At 35.9% G+C, this 23,155-nt stretch overlaps 2 protein-coding genes and 1 long non-coding RNA gene across 5 annotated transcripts in view; 1 reads left to right on the top strand and 2 right to left on the bottom strand.

Annotated features, from left to right (window-relative positions):
• The window catches only part of LOC139982309 (uncharacterized), a 540,410-nt gene that overhangs the window by 274,503 nt on the left and 242,752 nt on the right, over positions 1-23,155 (top strand). The window lies entirely within an intron of this gene.
• Positions 1-23,155, bottom strand: part of LOC139982303 (uncharacterized) — a 168,376-nt gene that overhangs the window by 63,096 nt on the left and 82,125 nt on the right. The window lies entirely within an intron of this gene.
• LOC139982332 (uncharacterized) lies at positions 17,657-20,027 on the bottom strand. Its single transcript, XR_011798137.1, has 3 exons — positions 19,286-20,027; positions 18,342-18,562; positions 17,657-17,816 (listed from the first exon to the last, which is right to left on the bottom strand). It is a non-coding gene; the product is annotated as an uncharacterized lncRNA (long non-coding RNA).

Genomic DNA, 23,155 nt, shown 5'->3' with positions numbered 1-23,155 from the left:
CCTACAGTTCATTCGAATCGAGCGTCTAATTATTATGGATTCTCTGATATTGTCTCTTTGTTTGTCAAATTTTCTTTTTCTTTAATCACCAGATTTGACGCATGTCTGCTGCCTCCTTATACATCGATGCATGGTCTGTCCAACTTGATATCAAAGAACGTTAAAGGTAACAAGTAAACAATGATCATTGATTGATTAGTTCTTGATTGATGACTGTGTCTTGCCTTCTGATGTACAGATTGTTGTTTCCTTTTCCTCTTGAAATTCAAGAAAATTAAAGATACAGTTTAAAGATGAACGATAGTGATTTTCAGCATCGACGAAAAAATACGATTTTATTCAAGAGTATTCTAGTTGGTTTCCATATTACACATGTGAAAATTCAAGTCAATCCGAGGTTGGGAAAGGCTCAAAGAAAATTCCTATACTCGTTGATTTTTTAAAAAAAAATTGGGCTTTTCGCGAACAGCGATATGATGATCACGTGATCTACAGTGACATGTGACGCCATTATGATGATAACAAAGGAGCTCGGCGTAGTGTACTTCAGCAGTGTGCACTTAGTGTGTAAGTTTAGTTGCAACCTACTCTATATTGGACTCGACAAACAACCTAAACCAGAGAGTAGATTTGATACACTGCGTGAGACATTTAACGGTCTAATTTTAATAAGGTGTTATTGTCCCTGCTTTTTCTTGTCGTTTTAGTGAAGCCGACTGCCCCAATGTAAATTACGGAATAATCGGTCATAGAGCCATCTCGGGCCCAATTGAAATTTGCGTGTGGTAAGGTCACTGAAGTAAAAAAAGTTTGAAAGATTGATGCTTTTATGCCGCATTATTTATATATATCCCGATAAATGCAACAGTAAGTGTTGGAACTGGAAGACATGTCAGACGTGAACAACCTAATGACTATGTGAGGAGAGAATCCACGTGCACATTTCAATTGGGGCATGGACGTCGCTTAGGCAGAGTTTTTTTGGGCAGAGATGTGTTCATACCCTCCAAACCATGTAATACGAATAGGAAATGTGTGTATGCTCGAGCGAAACAAAATATCGTGTAAGTATTACTTACGGTAGCGCACACTGTCACTTATGCTTGCACAGTGTGAAAGCATCGTTTGCGGACCTACGTGAAGTTGGGCTAGAATACGATTCCTCCTGAAGCCCAAACCACGAGGCATGCATGTGAATAAACGCAATATGTATGTAGTGAGAAAATTGTTCGAGCTAGACTAACTACTCGATTGAGTTCAAATGCGGTTGTATTTCAAGCTCAATGAAACTTTTCTGTTGGATTTAATGACGCACGGAACAAGGAACGTTTATGTTTTACAGTAGGCCTAGTGCATACAAGCGAATCTACTTTGTTTAGAACTTTGGATTTTCTTTCGGATGTTATACTAAACTACGTTTGAGACTATCATCACTATTGTTATTGTGCCAGTTTGACTGGTAAGTGAGCACATTCATACATCACTCTGTATAAAACCCGCCAAAAACGTGATCTTGAGATGTACGTTACTTTGGGTCAGCTAGCGAGTTACCTCTTCAGGTATTGCGAAATCGTTGCGAAATCGCCGCAAATTTCGTAAAAAAAACTTGTAAACACGTGGTGAAGAAATCAAGAAACACCATGATATTCATTACATATTTATGTCTTGAACATTACGCCGGAAAATAACAGTTATGCTGACACGAAATGCACGCACAGCTCCGTACTGAACAGTTCACAACAGAAAAGATCATCACAGTGACGTCATTCACTGACCTGAGGGCTGTTCAAGGTCGTTGCAGTGTTTGCAAATTTCTAAATTACGGAGGCGAAAAAACGATGTTTTAATTCCCTTTTTTATAACTTTCCGGTGTGCTATTTGGAAAATTAAAAAAATATGTTGCTTGGTAACATATAAACTACATTATATATGAAAATGAGAGATTTTTTTCTGTCACTATCGTTCTACTTTAAATCATAATAAGTCTATTTCTTCTATTAACAAACATGAAGGAAGATGTTTAACAAATGAATGACAAAGCCGAGAAAGAGTTTTGGAACAATTTTAATAAATCAGTTAAGTTTAATGTAATGTACTGAGCGTTCGGTACATTTACTTTCGCACAGAAATAAAAAAACACAGATATTAAAGGATTACAAACGTCAATACAACCTACACCATGTGCAGTACAATCAAATGCTACTACATGATATAACAGTGAGTGGAGCTTGGATATGTTAACATTAACGAGATTTATCTCTTTCTATCTGAAGTAAGATTAAAAATCGTTGTGGACATTTTGAGCAGGACGTGGAAAGTTTGGTGGTGGGGATGTTGAGTGTAGCAGGTTGGTGGGAGTGAGGACTATATCACCAGGGCTGTACATGTCTAATACAATGACATCTGGCATGAATCTGATGAAAATACATACAAAGTTCCTATTGAAGACGTTCTAGACTAAATACAATAGGAACACTAGCGGTATGGTTTGAAGAAATTAAAATAACAACATAATACAGAGTAAAAACGTGAAATAATTCTCCTAGCGGTAAAATAAAGGAAGCGGTACCACTGGTAGTAAACAAACGTGAAAATCGAACATAGATCAAGTAAAATGTAGCTTGTTCATGTTTTCATCAGAATATTCTACATCAAAGCGCTGATCAATTTACCGATATCTGTCTATAAAGGATCATGGATTGTATGAAACCTTAACACTATAAGGACAAATGCTCAGGTTATAAGATTGCTTTCCAATGGTCAACTTTGTTTTTATTTTTGTCATCTGCAATGTTTACGAGCAATTTCATAAATGTCAAAGACATCTGAAACATGAAGTTAGATAAAACACGACATTCAAGTTGTAATAACTTTAGATATCTGAGAAAGAATTTTAATAGACATAAATTCAATACTTCAAGTCAAATTACTGGAATACATACATTTACAAATATCTTAATTTCAATAACTGAAATAAAACACACAAGAAAAATGTAATTATCTGTAGCTCTTTGTAAACTTGTAAAACTATAACAACCTTATTAGACTTTAATGAAAATGAGATAATAGACGTGAGATTTTGCACAATGCAATGAAAGGATCAACCCTTTGCGCATTCAGTAATTGAGGGCACTCTTAAGTCTTAACCTTAACTAATCGAGACAGATTTTTTTTTTTAAATGAACATTGCAAACACAATTTATGTTTGCTTTATGATACAAACATATATCTACTTCATGTATATTAAAGGACAGATGCTGATTATTTGTGAATATGTTTTAACAGTCTTCTCAATTCTCGAATAATGGCAACTTGGCCCTGCTACTGTAAACATATTTTAGTGTTGCTATGCAACCAGAAAGTTAATATATATATTCCTGTGATATAATTATGTTGGTATCACACATTTAGCTTTGGAGAAAAACACGTCAAACTGATTGCTCTCCTTTGTCTTTCTTCTTGCACGTTTCACCAATCTTCAAGTAACCAGTCTTGTGTTCAGACAAAACTTAATGGACTTAAACAATCAAAGAAACTATCAAATTAGTTCACTGACCGGTCTGATAAGCATACTGTATGAATTATTCAGTTTAAAGTGATGCCTTTTGAAAATGAACGGAATTCAATTGTTTACTGTGTATTCGTCAGTACCTAAATCCATGGAAGTTTGACCTGATCCAAACATAGATTATAATATTGACTTCCGTTCTGTCTTGTATCATCTGTTTTGTTTGTTGATATTGATAACCTACCCTAATCCTGCTTGGTTTTTCATTTTTATCTTAGTTTTCTGGTATCCTTATGGGTCGTGCGAAGGGTACTACATACTAAATATCCAGTCTGGTCGTTGGAAGCTGACAATTGGACGTTCTCTACTCTTTCCGGTAATGATCTCTCATTATATATTTTAATAGGAACCCTTGATGGTTCAACTCACTAATAGTTTGAAACAATGCTGTTCATTCCAAAAGGAACATTTAGACAAGAATATTTAGTTTGCACCTTCTAAACTATATAATGGCGGAAACACCTCAGATTTGGTTGTGCTCTGACATTTCAGTGACGCAGAAGTAACATCAAGCGTATACATCATATAACATGTTAATTAACTTCACAGTGTGTTATGTGATCCGTGACAGGTACAAGGGGCTATGAAGTATACGAACGTGTGGTCATAGATAAACAGTACCGCTCTACAATGCTTTTGAAAGGGCGGTAAAATTTGTGGTTGTATCTGATGATTATGATGTTGGTGATGGGGAAGGTGATGATGGTGATGATGATGGTGGTGGTGATGGTGGTAGTGATGATGATGGTAATGATGGTGGTGGTGGCGGTGATGATGGTGGTAGAGGCGAAAAAGATGGTGATGATGATGAAGGTCGTGATGATTATGATGGTAATGATGATAATGATAATGATGGTGATGATTGTGATGAAGATAGCGAAGACGACGACGACGACGACGACGACGACGACGACGACGACGACGATGACGATGACGGCAACGATTGTGGTAGGTGATGATGATGATGATGGATTACATGTTAAAGTATTGATGGTGGTGGTGATGGTGAGGAGGAGGAGGAGGACAAGAAACTGTTCCTACTTGCTATGGTATAACTAACGATATATTTCATGTTTCGCAAACTTATACAGCTACTTATTTCGCTATCAATATATATATTATTCCGACTGGACAACACTATCATTTTACTGGGAAAATAATTAAAATGTTCTTGTATTTGTTCTCATTTCTATTCATATTACCTTATTTACAGATGAAATCCATTGGAGATGAATTGACAGAAGCAGATTATCGTCAAGAGGTAATGTTATGCAAATAGTGAATATTATACTTCATTTAGTAAATCGGTCAGTATGATACATACATATACATGTGTACAGTGAGATACTTGTGTCATTCCAGATTTAATAGCCATAAACATAATCATTTAAAGCCATTACACATGTTCCATAGTAAACATTTACACTTTATTTTTTGGTTAAACACAAACTACTTTCAACAACACACTTTTTACATGTAGGCGTTGGTACATGTTCAACAAGATGTGGTCGATTAACACAACGTCTTTACGGTATCATATAATCAAATACGTCTTATAAATAAATAAAAGTAAGAACAAAATATATTTAAAAAAATCCCTTAAAATTCAAAGTTTTCTGTTTTCAATTTACGTTTTGGCCTCTTGCTTTAGGCAGACAAATAAACTATGCAGACACTTTGGGTGGGTGTGTGTAATATTATTTAAGAGGCAAAAAACAGCTGGGAGTGGTTTTCCTCTGCTTCTGATGTTTTTGTTTTTGGGCAATCCATTATAATCTTGATTATTTATTTATTGATGTCAGAAAGTAATCAAATTTATTTAATATCAAAGAATTATAATGCACAAACGATGGATTAAAACGTTAAAATGAAAAACTGTACCGAGGAACTGAACAGATCATTGATTTCGCCTTAGTAGTGTGATTCAAATATTTCGTATCAGACTTTCAAGCTAAATATCTTAAATATGAACATCTGAAACAGTACTAGCTCTAAAATGTCCCTCTTTCATACAACTATGAGATATCGACACTTAAATTCGTTTTAATTCATTATTTTGAAGGTTTTCTTTGCACATTGTAGGATGGATAGGGTGGTATGTGAATAGTAAAATCTGAATGTGGGTATATCATTATCTTATTTTTTCGTATATTTCTGTTGATTTTGTTTGTCATCAGGTGGTAAACTTCCGTCATCGCTACAGGTAAGGAAATGATGCTCATAGAGTGCAAGTTCTAAACACATGAAAACAAACATTAAAAGGAACTGTTTTGTTTAATCCCGACAAAGAACATACCATTATAATTGCGGCATTGTACCCAAATAATTACAATGTCACTTTTGTGAAAATATTTAAGTCAATATCAAAGTTTAAAGTTGGCATTTGTATTTAAGAGAACATAAACTAATGATAATGCAAATTTAATAGAGTGACTCCGAATGTTTTTAACAATATCTCAGCGGATCAGTATTGTTATTTAAAACACTGATACACATACGAGGTTGCTTTAGACCATTCAGTTAAAGTGAGATATTTATTTCAATACTGTTTAGACACATAACATTCCTGAAGTGGCATATGGCATTTTATTTCATTATGATAATGGCAATTTATCAATATTAAAAACTAAGGATAATATTGTCAATTTGTGAAATTAACTCAAAAATTGCTATTCAAAGTTGCTTTATTTTAAAAAGTGCGTTTGAAAAACTTTTAACATGGTAATTTTTGCTACTATTCCTTCAAATTATTCTATAACATTTATCTTTCTGCTGTAATGAAAAACCAATGTGTAACGGCAAATCACTTAAAGTTATGAAGAACTTTTAGTTGTAAAAAAATGACCACGCCATATGACACATTGAAAGGAAAAGTGTTGTCTACGTCTGTTTCTGCAATGTTCTAGCTTTTTATTATATTACTTTGGATTACTATTGAAGGGTTGAGGGATAAAGAACACGACTTACGATTGTTTATGTCTATCATAGGTGTATGTAAAGCTTCGTTATCACCAAAGCTAACAAAGGCCAGACTAACTTCAATTCTGTAAAATTAGTGTACATAACTTAACAACAGTTACACCCAAATTAGAATTGTACAACTCTATCGTTAGACCTCTCCACTGAGGACAGAGCAGTAATGCATGATTCGGCTCCTCTTTAATGACCATTCCTTCTCTATTTCAGTTTCAATATAAAACTCATTAATGCTTCTTAAAATTAATTTGATAGTTTTACCTTGTCAAGGCCAATGTGGTTCTAATTATTATTTAACATGTAGCTGCCAATTGCAGAATAAACGTAGACTAATTGTTTAATGCACTCACTGGTATTAAAAAACGTCAAAAGGAGAAATGCATACCTTATATGATCTTAAAATGACAATCTGTTTGATATGTTAACTTGGAAGTGCTGGTGACTATTGTATGTACTATGAATGATATAAGAGTCTCAGATATGTCGGTTAGCATTATCTACTAGTTGATCTTACTTTATTCTATACAGAGATGAACCATGGCAGCAGACCTGGAGAGTCTCGAGAGGAAACCGAAATCTTGAAACAGAATAGTAGATGACGATAACGTTGTCAAGTACAGAGGACATTGATGTAAATATAACACTAAGGTGTCGCAGAAAAAAAAATAACTTAAAATAAGTGGGCACTAATTCCTCATCATTGGCGCATTAATTAGGTCTATAATAAGGTCTTAGGGCAAGAACTTGCAATTAAATAATCTTTTATTTTGTTTGAGGTCAGAAAGGTATGTAACTAAAACGGTAGCGAGGTCTAACCCCACCCCCCCCCTCTCGCCCGACTGAATGTAAACATGCCCACAACTGAACCATTTCCTCTCGAATGGCGGTAGAGGAGGGGCATCGATTTCCTGAGTTGAATGTGTGGGCAAGAAACACTCCTGCCGTACTTTTCAAAGTTCAGGAGATTTGGCAACGGGTCCCTTTGCCGTTATTCCTACTCGCATGTTTAACTTGTATATCTTTATTTGAATAAACAAATAACGTACCCATATATTTTATTATACCGTATATTTGCATGATACTGCAATTATGAAATTAGCTCAATGTCCTTAAAGCTCCATGTGTAATGTGTCTTTTTTAATTCCTTTTTTAACCTTTCTATTATTGTGTCGGGACTTCATACTACATATATTATAATATTTTGTATTGTCTATGTAGTAAATATTGTCTAAATATCTCCTCAAATTGTTTCATTATTCATTGAAGTTAATTGTTTATTTATATGTGACCGATGACACTCACTTACTTTTTGTGTGTTTTAAACCGTTCAAATATATTACTTTCAGCCCAGGTGGTACATGCATGCTATTATAAAGTTATTGTAGTCCTAGGCATTTAAAAACCAACTGCTGCCAGCCCAGTTGGATAGATGTGACGAAATTCAAACATCTGAACCTCTGTAAACAAAGCGACTGGAATACTAGTCTATCAGACATACCGTTAGTTCTGTTGATAGTAGAAGTATCACAAATTTAAAGGGAGGAAATATCGAATGGCATCAAGTAACACGTTCGTTATGAATTACAAAGGCACTTGGTTTAATGTGAAACATTTTATTACTGTTAAACTAGGGCAAAATGTTAGTTTGGGTGAGTTATAAAGTCGATCTTATAAAACTGGATTAATGAAATGAACAATAATCTAGAAAGAAGGTTGAAGTAATTATCAATTTATTATCAAAAGAAAAGATAATATTCATTTGTTTAACTCTGGAAAAGTTTAGAAAGCTACATCGAAATAAACTTTTTCCTTTCTTTTGGCTACACTATCAACACTATCATTATTCCTAACGTCATGTTTGATGTTTTTTGAAACATTAAATGTGCCGGTGACTATTTTAATACAATAAATGCTTAAGAATTTCCAAATTGAAAGGAAAATATAAAAAAAGCTTGCAAAACGCAATATGTCCAAAAACGTGGAAAATATTAATAGCAATATTGAAGTCACATGATCATACCATAGTGACATAAAATAACATCCTGCATCTGAGATGGGATGATTTACTATATTTATTACATACAATATGGTAAAGGTCTTGCTATATTAATAATAATAATTAAACAAAGACCTAAAGACCTAATTAAACAAAGACTTAAAACTAAGACCTAATATGTTCTTTTTTTATTCTTACGTATTATTATTCCTTTTTCTTATCATTGCCCGTCTTAGTTTCTGAAGTTTTGCCTTTTTTGCATAGTGTCTCCCTGGAGAGAACTATAAATATAAACTGGGAATTTATATCTCATTATTTCTAAGAGCTTATAGTTATAACACTAAACCAGAGCACTACAGAATCAGACAATTTTAAATGATTTTCTTTAATTATAAAGGTATGTCAGAATAATTTCGTCATTTTAGCTTTCTTTTGTTGCTCTGTAATTGCTAAATATAATTGTTTTCTTTTATTAAGCTTTGATTTTATTAAATATTGGTTTCCTGTAAAGAAATGGAAACATGCAGTATTTAGCCCGTATACTTTAGCTTCAAAGTAAAAACTCAATTTTTGAAATTTGATATTAAATTCCGGGAATTATAAAATTAATAAGAGTGAACTGTTTATCAATATTATGAGTGCATGTATCGATCGGTAAATAAATTAAACAAAATTAACCTATGTTATTACATTTTGTGTCTTTTGAATAGTTTTTTTCTGCTCTTGTACGCATAGAAAGCAGACTTGTATCTGTACGGTTATTTTGAAATTCGTTAAATTTGACATTAAGACAATAAATGAAAAAAAAAAACCCACGTTACCCTCATACCCACGTTATATACTAAATTAGTCTATCAACCCATTATTTGATGCATAATTATGTCTAGTCATTGTTCTTTTCGCCAGCCTCTCCACCATTTGTTGGTATGCTGCCCTCGCAGACGCGTCGAGATATGCCACATTAGACAGCTAGCTAACCAGCGAAATGATGAGAAAAAGCCAGGAGTACGTTTCTGTAAACTGTATTGAGATTCCTCACTCATGTTATCACGGTAAAACTGAAATAAAAGGATATGATACACTTGAACAATAATGATGCTAAATGCAACACTATGAATGTTTTAAATGAAAGATTATAACGGTGAACTTCGAACTTGCCATAGGCCAAATGAAGCTCACCACAGTACAATATTTTACACTGAATAACTATAATGTGATGAGAGTCGAATAACTCTGGGGTTTAATTAATTATCTTAACTTGTCTTAAGAAGAATAATTAATAAAGTTTACTAAAGAACAAATAGAATAATACAAAGAGAAAAACTTACAGATTATAATTGAGCCAGGTCGAAAACGTTAGCTAAAGAAACTGTGTACGGTATGTAAGGCGGATACAGTGTTGCCTACTACAATGCTGAAAACAGAATGATGTCTGTAGTGAATAACAACACAGTTCACCGAGAACAGAAATAAGTGTAAATCTCCCATTACCATGAGACCCTCCTCATGTGTGGTCAAGGAGGAATGTCTATCAACAACTCTTCCATCCTGGCTTGCCCCCTGCTGACCTTCAATAAAGAGCTGTGCTATGAAGTTACAGTTTGCTCAAACTGATCTGACCACAGAGCACATAAGAAGAGTCACATGTGGCTTGCTTAATGAAGTATAACAATAGCATGTGTAGTACCCCTGTGAAAATGAATAAGTACTGAAAACAGGACTACCTGCTCGATAAGCCATAAAAAATGACATTTACGTGAATAGCAGAACATGTGGTATGGCCTGAAATGTAAAACGTGGCATATTTGTTTCAATATGGCGAATACTAATACATATAAATTGTCTTTTACTTAGGCGTCTTTTACTTAGACTGAAGAGTATCGGTGGCAATGGGAATTTACTGTCTTGGATCGAGAATTGGCTTGGTAATAGGAAACAGAGGGTGGTAATTAAAGGCTGTGCTTCTTCTTGGCAGGACGTTACTAGTGGGGTTCCCCAAGGGTCTGTTTTGGGTCCCTTGTTGTTTGTTGCCTACAAAAGTGACATTAACGGAGATATTTTGTGTACAGTTGAGACGTTTGCTGATGACACCAATTGAATTCTGAGGTCTCTCCCAAAAGCGATTCAGAGAAGTTTCAAACGGATTTGGATAAGTTGTTTTTTGCGGGTGTCAGGGATGGCAAATGCTTTTTAATATTGATAACATGCAAGGTAATGCACATTGGTAGTAGTAACCAAAAGTATACCTACAATCTTAATGGTGTGAGGTAACAGGAGGTCTTGTTGAAAGAGACATAGGTATCTACATTGACTCATCTCTGCAACCTTCTAAACATTGTTTTGAAGCTGCTAAAAGATGTACTAGGGTTTTAGGTATGATCAAGAGGAACTTCAGTTTTCTGAAAGAGGACATAGTAGTCAGGCTTTATAAGCAGTTGGTTAGGCCTCATCTGGAGTAGACTGTGCATGCTTGGAACCCATATGTTGCTAACGATAATAAAGTGCTTTTAAAGGTCCATAGGAGGGCTACTAGGATGATTAGTTGATATTAGTTGTTGCTCAATTAACAGTGTTGTTAACCAAGCATTGCCACTGTTCGGTCGGGAGAGAGGGGGTGGGGTAGGCTGAAGTTGCAGAATATATTTAAGCTTTCTGTCAATACGAGTAGTCAATAGGAATAAACATATATAGATTATACATTACTGAGTTGACTGTGATAAATAGTGGCTTTTCGGTGATGTGATTCACCTGATTGTACACAAGCTGTGTTAAACTAGTGCATTTAGTTCCTATTGCCTCGTCATTCTGTATGTTTTATTGTGATATATTCATTGTTGCATTACATTTAAAGAGAGATGGTGGAAAAGTGTCTTTTTTACAGTAAACAAATGATATCAACTGCTATATGGACCCACCTGTGTCGTCAGTCGGAGGTATAAAGGCTCAAATGCCGCTACCTGTAAATTAGTCGGAGCATTTCCCATTTGCCTCCCTAACCATCTTGAATCCATTTACAAACTACAACGTTTAAATGTATCCTAACAGCTATTGTCGTACAATGTTATAACTTTACCATTATCATCGTGGTAGCTGGATGATATGAGAATGTTTCCCCTTTATAGTGACACGAAATATAAATGTATATAATTAAGAATAGGATATGAGATTTAAAAGAAATAAGAACTTAAATTGTTCGGTCCTTAAAATCATTTCTGGAAACGTATAAACGACGAGCTAACGTAATTCACGATTATATCAGGGTTGCACCTTTTTTTTATACGTGTTTATGTGTGCTGTGACGATTGAATAATCAGCAAAATAACCATATGCCACACAGGGGAATACATTTACTGTCTCTTTGAATTAGCTAGGTCACAAATAGGTCAAATTTCATATTCGTTTTATCGATAGATTGAGTGTAAGTTATACGTTGCACATTAATTTGTCAGATTGCATCAGACGACTTTAGGTTGGAGCATGTATATATATGTGTAAAGGTATTGGCCTGACGTTTCAACCCTAGCATGATCTTCTTCATTGGGTAAATGACAAGTAACAGTAACAGAAGAGGCAGAAACACGCACTAATACAGACAGGTTAATGAGCATGGTGAACACAAAGAGATAGATGTAAGGGGATTTGTAGGCAAGGGATGGAGAGAACTTAAAGAAAGAAACCAACAGGGCAAGAGGAGAGGTAGGAAATAAACAGTGGATGGACAATAGTAATATTAAGGGAAGGGGGTATGGAATAAACAATAAACTGGAGAAGGACAAATACAGAAAGGTGTGGAGAAAACATGGTGAAAGAGGGCTATGAGAAGAGGAGTGATGGGAGGGGGACAAGGAGAGAATGAGGGGGACAGAAGAGAAGTTAGTCATGTCCTTCCTAAATGTTGAGCCCATGAGGGTTGAATGGTGCGAAGGTGTTGCAACCACAGCCTACCTCTGCTGATACGTACTAGGTCAGGACGGCTACCTAAGGATTCAATCCCCTGTAGTTTGCTAACAGTTTTATTGTATTTTGTTTTCATTTATATAGATGCAAGTAAACCTCTTCAAATTTATGGCATTCAAGCAATAATCCTACCTTTAACAATATTGTGGCTCAATATTTATCATGATACAATAATCTAGCTGGAAGGTTGTATGTTGTATTCCAATGACTGACATTTGTTGAGCTTTGTTTAAATATAGAATGTAGCAGAGATATTTCTAATAGGAGTTACTATACTATAATGCTTACTTTCTTGGGTTCGACCCAAACTCCACATGAGTGCCTTTCTTCAATATGTGCTCACGAGAATTATAATAGGAATTTATAAAGCGCATAATGCAAAAGCCTCTAAGCGCTAAAGAAAGCAAAATCCAACATAAGTATTTAAAAGTAAGTGAGTTTTTTACATAGATTTGAAGATTTCATATAGTCGTTTAGGGCGAATGTCACTCTAGAGGGCAGTCCAGGGAGAAGCAAAGGCGTAGGAAAAAGAACGTTGACTACATGACAGTAAGGAAATATCATGTGGGACGGCGAGAAAGGACTGGCTGGAAGACCTAAGCGTAATGGTCGGTGTGTAAGGGTGAAACAGTTCTTACAGGTAGACGGGAGAGTGTCCGTGTATAGCTTTAAAGGTCATCAGAAGAATCTTAAAAGAGATGCGCATATTAAGAGGAAGCCAATGTCAAACTATTAAAACAGGTGACAATTGATTTGAACGAGGGAAACACGAAATGAGACGAGCAGCAGTATTTTGATCCCGTTGGAACTGGGATTAGTCTTTCTCTGGAATGCTGCAGAGGAGCAAGTTACAGGTGTGTAGTCTAGTACTGAAAAAAAAACACCAACATGAACTAATCCACTGGTGGTGTCAGTGTCTAGATTTACGTCGGATTCTGCTGATCTTTCTACGAGCTGTGTAATACCCTATATTTTGGAGAAAAATATGTATACATTATATATTATTACAGATTATTTTATATATATGTTATCATATATTATATACAGAAAGTATGCCATGTGAATTGATATTATTATTAACTTCATCACGAAACGTCCAATAAAAATTAGTGTTTCGATTTCAATGTTACGCAATAGAAAACTTGGTTCGATCAAATATTTGAACTGTCAAAGCAAAACATGTTCACTACAGGCACCACAACTGTATCCAGTGGTTACCCTTCTTGGTTGTGGCCTATTGTATTCATATTTCAATACTTCGTTTCGTCTTCCGGTATTCAAGGGCCTTTGTCACTGTGTACTCATGTTAAATAATCTGTAAATTAAAAGGATGTGTATCCATGACAGGGTGTATTACTTAAAGGTCAAGTGACACGTAATAGATTTCCTTCAAACATACACAAATTGAAAAGCTACATATCAAAACCATATATTCCAAATTTGGAGTTCCACAATTGTTTCTTTGCTGTTTTAATTAAGTTAATAACCAAGCTAATTCCGTAAGATAATGACGTCACGGGGGGGGGGGGAACCGCCAATGTTACCAAAGCTAGATATGCCTAATATGCTAACCGAGATCAAAGCCGTAAACAATACGTCACGAACAGTAAACAAAATATCAGATGAGAATGGGTGCACAACAGTACAAGAAAGTTTCGTGTTCGTCAAACACTGTAAACAGCGATAGCTTAGTACCAGTGCACTCAGCCAGCCTAGCTGCCTAAGTACAGATTGGCTTGGACCTTCGAGCGAATCTTATGTGTGCAGTGCGCCCTTCACCAGTTAAAGTTTCGATTCCTATCGCCTATCCGCGCAACTTGGACTTGGAACACCAAAAGCTCGCCGTCTACAAGACAATGCCGTTCCTTCTCTATTTGGAGAAAGTATCTTCAAATCTCGAGGAGATATAGAAACAAGTAGACCAGTACTAAGTAGTTGCGAAGCTGGATCGGAAAAGAGTAAGTGTATTTTCTGGCCTAGGCCTACTACAACAAGGACTAACTTGGTATTATTACTAACTTACAGTAGGCTAATTCTTATAATTTCGTTCAGTTAGTTAGGCCCTAAATTAGGTACGGCGACGATAAAGTTAGGCGTAGGCTAGGGCTATATTAACTTTTTATCTGTAGTACATCATGAAAAATCCAGAATAACAAGCATAAGATGTTTGCATGTCATTTTGCCCAATATTATAATGTGCTCCCACCTATCTATATACTCAGAGTCATAGCTCATATATTTCACAGTAAATGACATCCCTATATTTTGCCATTTTTGTTGGTAGGGCTGCAATTTTTGTTACAAGAGAAAACGCTTGTGATAGGTACTTTCAAATATATCAAACTGCTTTCTTAAATGAACTTTCATAACTTCCTTGTTATTTTCTTTCCCAATTTTCAATACTTAGATTAATTTAGAAGCTGTTCCCCAACCAACTGCAGTGAAAATAAAGGCAGGATTCTGCAGAATGTACATCTCCATCTAAAGGTAGCATGATCTTATAGACATGTGCTTCATATTACCGAAAAACAGTTGGGAAATGGGGGAGGGGAGGGTGGTGACAGGCATTAAAGTTTGAAGTAGTCAGTTTTGAACGGGATACAAGGAATCTCCACCAGTAAAACATCGAGGCATGTATATGGGGGGCAAGCTACCAGAGGCAGCAGGCAGCAAGGAGGCAGCAGTATTACGGCAGAAAGGTCCCCATAAATAGGCTTTAAGAGATTGATGGATGGGGATGGGGTGGTGCGGGAGAAAATGTGGTAGAGAAGTGTAAGCTAGGGTAATACAAGGAAGAATGGAAAAGTTTCATACATCTATAGAGTATTCTATAGCAGAAGTGAGTACAGGGGCCAACATTTTAGAAACAGTACTCGTTGAAAGCAAAATAGCAATTAAAACTGCACATCGGGCAGGCTGACTAGGGGATAATATACATTGTATTTTATCCATCATATCCGCCTGCCTGACGAGAGTGGTTGAGGAGGCTATACCTGATGGCTTCACAGGAAAATAAAAAGGCTACATCTATAGTTACTGAGAGAAGGGAGATTACATTGTAGTTATACTATATGAAACCAAGCTGAAGTCAATTGCAATGCTCATGGTGTGAGTGGCCCATATTTTTGCAGCCACATAAAGCAGGAGGATATGCTCTCCTTCAGAAAAGATAAGTGAACCATCTAGGCAGCTGACCCCTGTCCAAGAGCAGCCTACTGTATGTGTGTGGTATAATAAGCGTTTATTCTAATTTTCAGTGAATGTAACACATGTAGAAGTCCAGTGTTCACTGGTCCCCCTACCACCATTGAAGTTGCTGGCTGGACCAACAGAGACAAGAACACCATCAAAGCAACCAGGGCCATCTCACAGTGGCGATGATGGTCCGTCTGCTGCTGTGGCATCCACACCGGGATACACCGAAAAACCGCCAGGTAGTCCGGACTACACTCCATCAGTTAACTCATCTGAACATGACAAAGATGACGCTTCAAGGTAATTTTCAAGATTGATAGTAGATTAGTCTGGAAAATCAATTGGTGCCATAACTTTCTGGATAGAGGATCATTATTAATTTTGACACCAACACTGTGGGGCAGTCTGGAATGTGTGGTGAGGCCATCAGTCTTTACTTCAATTAGCATATACATACTGTATCTGGTAGAGCTGTCACAGCTGTATGTGAACAAGAAATAAAGGCACAAACAAGTAGTTGGATTTAACAGAGTATATTATATCTCCACTTGGCTGGATATCTGCTACTAAATACAAATGGTGAAAGTTGCATCTTATACACTCTTTTACCATGGATAACAAGGGGATGGGACAGGATGTTACTCTGTCCACATGTTTACTTTACTACATAAACAGTGGTTAAGCTACTGAGACAATGACCACACATCCTGCCTGCAAACCTGACCCATGTATCCACACCAATTGAGGTGTACTCAGCTGTCGTCTTTAGTTGGGCATCCAAAGACTTGACTGACGACTGTGCCATGCCTATTGACGGAAATGGAGTGATTGGAATGCCTCTATCTAAATGGTATGTTTTTATGAACTATTATTATATTATTCTTCATATCTTTACTATTCTACAGATTATGTATGGGAACTTCTTGACTGCTTGCAACAACTTCTGCAGAAGTGGAACTCTGGGAGAGGAGTGTCCTGTTCCTGTCAGAAAAGAGCCCCCACCACTTGCAAGCTCCTATGTTCATCCGAACAATGAGGATGCCATAAAACAACACCGAAGCAGATTTCAAAAGCTTTGCTGAAGTACTGTAGTTGATGGCCTCCCAATTTCTAATTTCGTTTCATTGTAGTGGGGAGCAATCGACTCTGTGAATCGTCTGTTCACATGATGTTTTGGCACAGCTGCAGAGCAGTGTTAATTAACAGGTCGCTACCAGCCTTTCGGGAAGTTGCTAAAGTTTTACATTCAAGTTTTACTTACATCTGGTTTCCATTGTAACTAACTATTAGTAATGATAACATTATATTAAAAAAAAAGTTCCAATGACAACTCTTCCTTTCTAGAGAGCTTAGACTTCATAAATATAAATTTCATGCTGACTTACTATTTGTATGCAACTTTGGTGTTTCAAACATGTTGCCAATTTTTTGTTTTTTCTCGAAAGGAATTGACAGAAATTTGCTGTTTGTTCCCCTTATGGGATAAAATGTGATTTTTTTATCTCATTTATGATCAAGTAACCTTGATATTCCATGGATTAATGAACAATTTCAGATTGATTCTCATGACACTTTTATTAAAATTAAAGCCTAAGCTCTCCAGATCCCATTGACATAGTGGTTTAGGGTACTTTATTCAAACTATTCTTCTATTTTAACCTAGTATATTTGAGATTTCAATCATCCAGATTTTGTTGGCAGGCTACTAGAAGTGAAAGCTTTGCTTACAAGAGAGAATACATACAAAAAATTAACTTGAGTTTTTATTATTTATTACTGTTATGTACTTCCCAAACTTGAAAATGTAAAATTTCATCCAAGATTGTAGTTAATACTATGAACCAGAAAAACGTAAGCTGGAATTCCAAAATGTTCACCATTCAGCCACAAAACAGACAGGACTGAACCCTGTTTTTATAAAACTTTGCAGAACTGATACTATGACTTGTCACAAACAGTCCACATTCTCACAGTCTTGATAATTTAAATCCTTCATACTGTTCAGATGGTAAAGCTTCTCTAATCCTCCTTACTGCATAGGATAGGAGAACAACACAAATCTCCTTCCCTAAAAACTGCTAGCTCATCCGTGCAAGTTGTCTGTATGCTGTGTGTCTGTATTTCCTGTAAAATAATCATATGAAAACCAGCTATAAAAGATGAAGACACACAAAAGCTTGGTAGCTATCTGGGGACGTCAATTTTAAAATAAATTTCTAGAATTTTTTCCAGAATTTGCTTGGCCCCTAAATCTGGCTCCCTAAAGTAAGCCTAGCTATGCCATTTATACAAACTGATCATTGTATCTCGGGGACTAAAATTTGTAAATGGATCGTGCACAAGCATGGTGGACATTTTTTGTGTGGCATTTGGTTCCATGGCTCAGTGTTAATGACTACTATGTCAGTCAGCATGATAAGGGTTAACCTCAAGGACATAACACCAGTTTTTGGACAAAATGACCTAATCAGAAGCAGGTTTTGAACATGGTGCACAAATTTTCTTGATCAAATCTATATCTTAATGTTATCCTTTCACAACGAAACAAAACTAAACCATGAATACACCCTCTGTATTGTTACATCTTTCAACAGCAGGTCAGAGCAATGAATAAAGGTATACAACAAAAATAATGTATTCTATACTTACTCTTGGATCCTGTCTTCCTGTGCACGTCCACCATACTGTTGACGGTACATGTAGTAGGCTGTCTGAAGAAACAATGGGTTCAGGCACATAGCTTCAAAACCTGGGTGTAAGGTGATGCATGCAGCACCTTCTTCATCCATCACAGTCCTTACTTATCTATTTCGCTGCAGCATCTACACTCCCTTGCTGTAGGCATCACAGCACATTGGCCACAATGACACCTGTAAACAATACAAACCAGTTCAAATAATAAAGAGCCAATTCAATGACTTCATACCAACCTCAATTATTAGGGCATTTTGTACTAACATGTCAAAATAGAAAAGGGGCACCTCTGAAGGGCAATCTACCGTTGAAGCTGCTTACAAGTAACATCACTAGTAAGGAGGGGGTAGCCTCTTCTTAGAAGTCTTGCCTCTGTTGGGACAATGCTGCAAAGGAAAATAAAACAGGCCGATGTTGCCTCTTTTCCAACTCTTTCCCACTTCTGAATCCATTCCCTAGATTGAGAAAATCTGGTTATGAAATTAGCTCAAGCGGAAATGACAAAAAGCTGGTGTGAGGTGCCACCTTCTCCCTCCCCCACCCTTTCCCTGATTTGTGGTAACTTCACTAATTTGCCACTAGGCCTACAACTGCTAGGAAATTAATAATAGGCCACCTCTGAATTTGTTGTGCACTCTTCCAATTGGCTCCTTCAATCGACTAACCAAATGAAATATGTCTGTGTGACATGTTCCTGGGGCATGTGCTGCCACAACTTTTAAGGAAAATAGTAACTTCCTTAACTTAACTCGACCGCACATTCATGTTAATTTTGCTGCCCCATCAACAAATTGGCTAGCTAAGTGTATGAGCAAAGTTAGGAAACATTTATCGGTTATAGGCCTAACTAGTGACACAACTATCCTATATACAGTATAGTACGCTTGGCGTAACGTTACCGTTATATTCCGTCAAGACGATCAATTTCGACATCGCTGTCCGATCCCGCTTCCTCTTCGCTGGTCTCCGGTTCGAACATGTAGGGAAAAACTTCCCCACGATCGTCCACCATGTCCTCCATTTCCCTTACTTTTTCGCCGTTGCTATCTAAATACAGTGTGTCAATGCCACCGGCAGCCATTTCGCGATATGTATAAGCTATGCTGTGCTGTGTATATATGCGTACTACAGTGCGTGTATAGAAACTGTAAGCAGTTCCAAGCGACGATATCATGCACTTTCGACTTGGTAAACAAATGACGTCATTTGTTTTCGGCTTTCCCTGAACGAGTCAATCTAGCCGATTTTTGCGGAGTTTATGTTGCTTGATAGGAAGAAAATGCAAGGAATTTATGAAAAAAGAAGTCAATGGATGTTTTGTTCGATGTCTTATGTATAAATTTGTGATTTTTCATCTTAATCCAAATCTTAACTTTCTTGTAACAGACTGCTGAAAAAGGTAATATTTTCGAGAAGTTTGAGATTTCTACATACCCAATGAACTGCGCAGAACATATACAGTTTGCACTCTTCTGCGCTCCCCCCGTGACGTCACTGAATCTATTACGTAATAGTACTTTTTACCGATTTCTACCCCTTTGGAGACGGAAAAAAATCGCGGTGTTGGGTTTTTGTTAATGTAAGAATTGTTAAGTTTAATATTATGCAAAGTCAAGTCTACGTGTCGCTTGACCTTTAAGATCTTCAAACTTTCACACAGAAAATACACAAGAAATAGTACGTTATTGTTATACTTCAGCATTTAATTTGTCTCGAAAGCTAAATATGAAGAACAATAATTCTATGTTTTAATATATGCTTACCCAACTGGGTAGAAAACAGTATTTTCGTGTGTTAAATAATAATAACAATGACTACATATCATCTTAAACTACGAACTTGATTGCCTTAACTAACTACTTACATATCTTAGCTAACCATTTCACAAACGTGTTGTTACACAATCTGTCCTGTTTGTAACATGGTAACAATTTATTAAACGATCAACCAATGTTGATATCAAATGACCTCCTACTGAATATAACGAGATTCATGGTTATTAGGTATTGAAGGTAAAGTCCACATATATTAAATTAAAGTATGGTTGTAATTATGATTACAATAACTTGTTACATCGATTTTCGTTGACCTTGGACCTCCAACAAAACTTTGATGTTCTCCTAATATAAATAAGATAATATACATGACGAACATATGATATCACTTCCTATCATCAGCCATGTCAACTTATTTCAATTATTTTAATACAGACTGGCAGTGCTACCATACATCGGTTCAAACTTTTCCAACCTAAATCATGTCCCTTCAAAAAAGTATACTATCTAGTATTTACTCATTCTTTACTGTCAACCTATTTTATCAAATTTTACTGATGACAAATTATCTAATACGAATATCACTAAACCTATCATGCAGCTTCAATCACACCAGTATATCACTGTTGTCACGCCCACACTTGTGAACACACACATTAGCCACCCTCACAAATGTTACGCCCATTACCTCCTCGCAGAGTTCTGTAAATAGTAGAAGTTTCGCTCCAAATTGACATCCATGTTTTGTGAAATAAATTAAAATTAGTTTAGTTACACCTTTATACAGTGATGAAGCTTTGTATTGAACTTTATGGCTGAGCTGTATTTGTACCAATGATATATAACGGAAAGTAATATGTCGATGTTTGTTTAATATAACACAATTTGTGAAGTCTAGACTGTCAGAGTAAAGTTGCCATTATATTAAAACATATATATATATATATATATATGGAGTATTGCAATGACATTGCTAGAACTGCACTGATCAATGCTTGTTTTGCTTGTTGCCCCCAATTTAATACGTTGAACGTTGAATAATGCCGTTTGTACTTACATCGGTTTCAAGTTTCAAGCATTATCGTAAAATATCGCCAACATTAGTTTGCCTATACAAGGTTACCGTTATTTATATCAACAGCTGAAGGAGGTTTAACCATGCGTATTACAAAATATCAGTTGCTATATAATTGATGGATAGTTTTGTTTGCTCAATAAACAAAGTAGTGTTGGCCAATACAAGATTTGCTTTCGTTTTAGATGAACTTTGGTTGATTGCATGAGCCTATTATAACATAAAATGCAATGTCAAGTGCCCCAATCACGTTCATATCAATAAAGAAAGACTGTATTGTTACTGCTTGGTACGTATTACTTTTGATAAAGGGTTTGAATAGTATATTGCTGAATCGGCCTACTTGTGATGATATTGTAATAGCTATGGTGCATCGTGCCCTCGTGTTTGAAGGCGGACAAAACATATAGTTATTTAATACATTGCAGTGTGTTAGTTTATTGTATAACTTGACTTTACTTAAAGTTTAGAAACGACTACAAAGCATAAATGAGGTGGTCAGTTATTAAACAAAGAGGCTTGAGTCAATCCATGTCATATACGATGCAAACCTATGGGGTGTTGTCTTATATCTTACTATATACATTCTCTGACTTAGGCAGTATTTTGGTACTTACTTCGAGCATTAATGTTAATACAACTCGATACATATAGCTCGTCGTTAAGTTATTGATATTTATTGTTCATGATTATTTGCAAATAATGAAATAAAATATTTTATTACGTCTTAAGCTAATTTGAAAATAGTATCTGTGTAGATAAAATGTACAGATTATTCAAACTTATTCACACTAGACCAAAACTCTCAATTCAGTGACAAACTTAAGGAGGGGTTTAATTTGTTCTGATGGCAATTATTCGTAGACTTATTTAAAGGAAAACAAACTCAAAACGCTCTTTGCATTTTGTCAACCAAGGTAACTTTCTCTTTGGATGAACTTTGGTTCAAATGATTGACTTCCGCCAGGTATCTATCATTATATGTAAAGCCGCAAGACGGTCGCATGGTAACGTTATATTGACCTGTAGTTTAGGAGAGCAAGGGAAACCAATTGGCTTACATCATTAGGGTAGACATGATGTCGATACCAAACTATATCTTAACATTGCATTGCATACGATGATATATTAAAGCAAAACAAACAATAACAAATAATGAGATTGATATCACTTTTGATAACAAAACCTATCCTAATTGCGTGTGAATATGAATCTCAATTGTAATAGCACGAGGTAGTAGTTTCACTTTCCGTTATCATGATATCAATATGTTAATATGATGATCACATCAATGATCATATTGTATTGCTTACGGTACTCCCATGTGAAGCCATGAGAGCCAAACGTATAAACAGATGGTACATGCTAGTAATGAAAGCGTTTAGTCGTCAACCTATGCATACCAAAGCGTTTGTGAGTCATGTGATGATCGTTAGCCAATGCTAACAATTTATTTATGGTTGTTAATATATCGAACAGCATACAGGGGGTAACAGCATATGCATTAATAGTATAGTTATCGTTCACTGATTGCAACAATTTTTCTGAAATCAAATCTGTTATTTAATTGCTACACATTACATGGTTGTAATACATTGCAAGTTATTTACAAACGTCTAAAGTCCAGGCGTTTATAATTTACTCAACATAAAGAACGATGGCTGATGTTGTCACTTGTGGCTTTTGGCGAACTTTACGACTCTACAACTCCTCGAATTGCAAGTGTATTGCTAAATAACAGTTTCACAAGTAACAAGAAAAAAGAGTCATGTTGCACCCTTTCCGTAGCACATGTTAACAATATGTGGTCTCAGTTATCACTGAATCGTTGCCAGTCTAGAATAAGATGAAAAGAGAAAGTAAATAATACTTTGAGTCTGTATAATATGCTATATGCGATATCTGTAAAGGTTCGGAGG

This window comes from Apostichopus japonicus, chromosome 16 (genome assembly GCF_037975245.1).
Source record: "Apostichopus japonicus isolate 1M-3 chromosome 16, ASM3797524v1, whole genome shotgun sequence".
In the NCBI taxonomy this organism is placed as follows: domain Eukaryota; kingdom Metazoa; phylum Echinodermata; class Holothuroidea; order Aspidochirotida; family Stichopodidae; genus Apostichopus; species Apostichopus japonicus.
The sequence above is the reverse complement of the archived record's forward strand: the minus strand, read 5'-3'. Positions and strand labels throughout refer to the sequence as shown.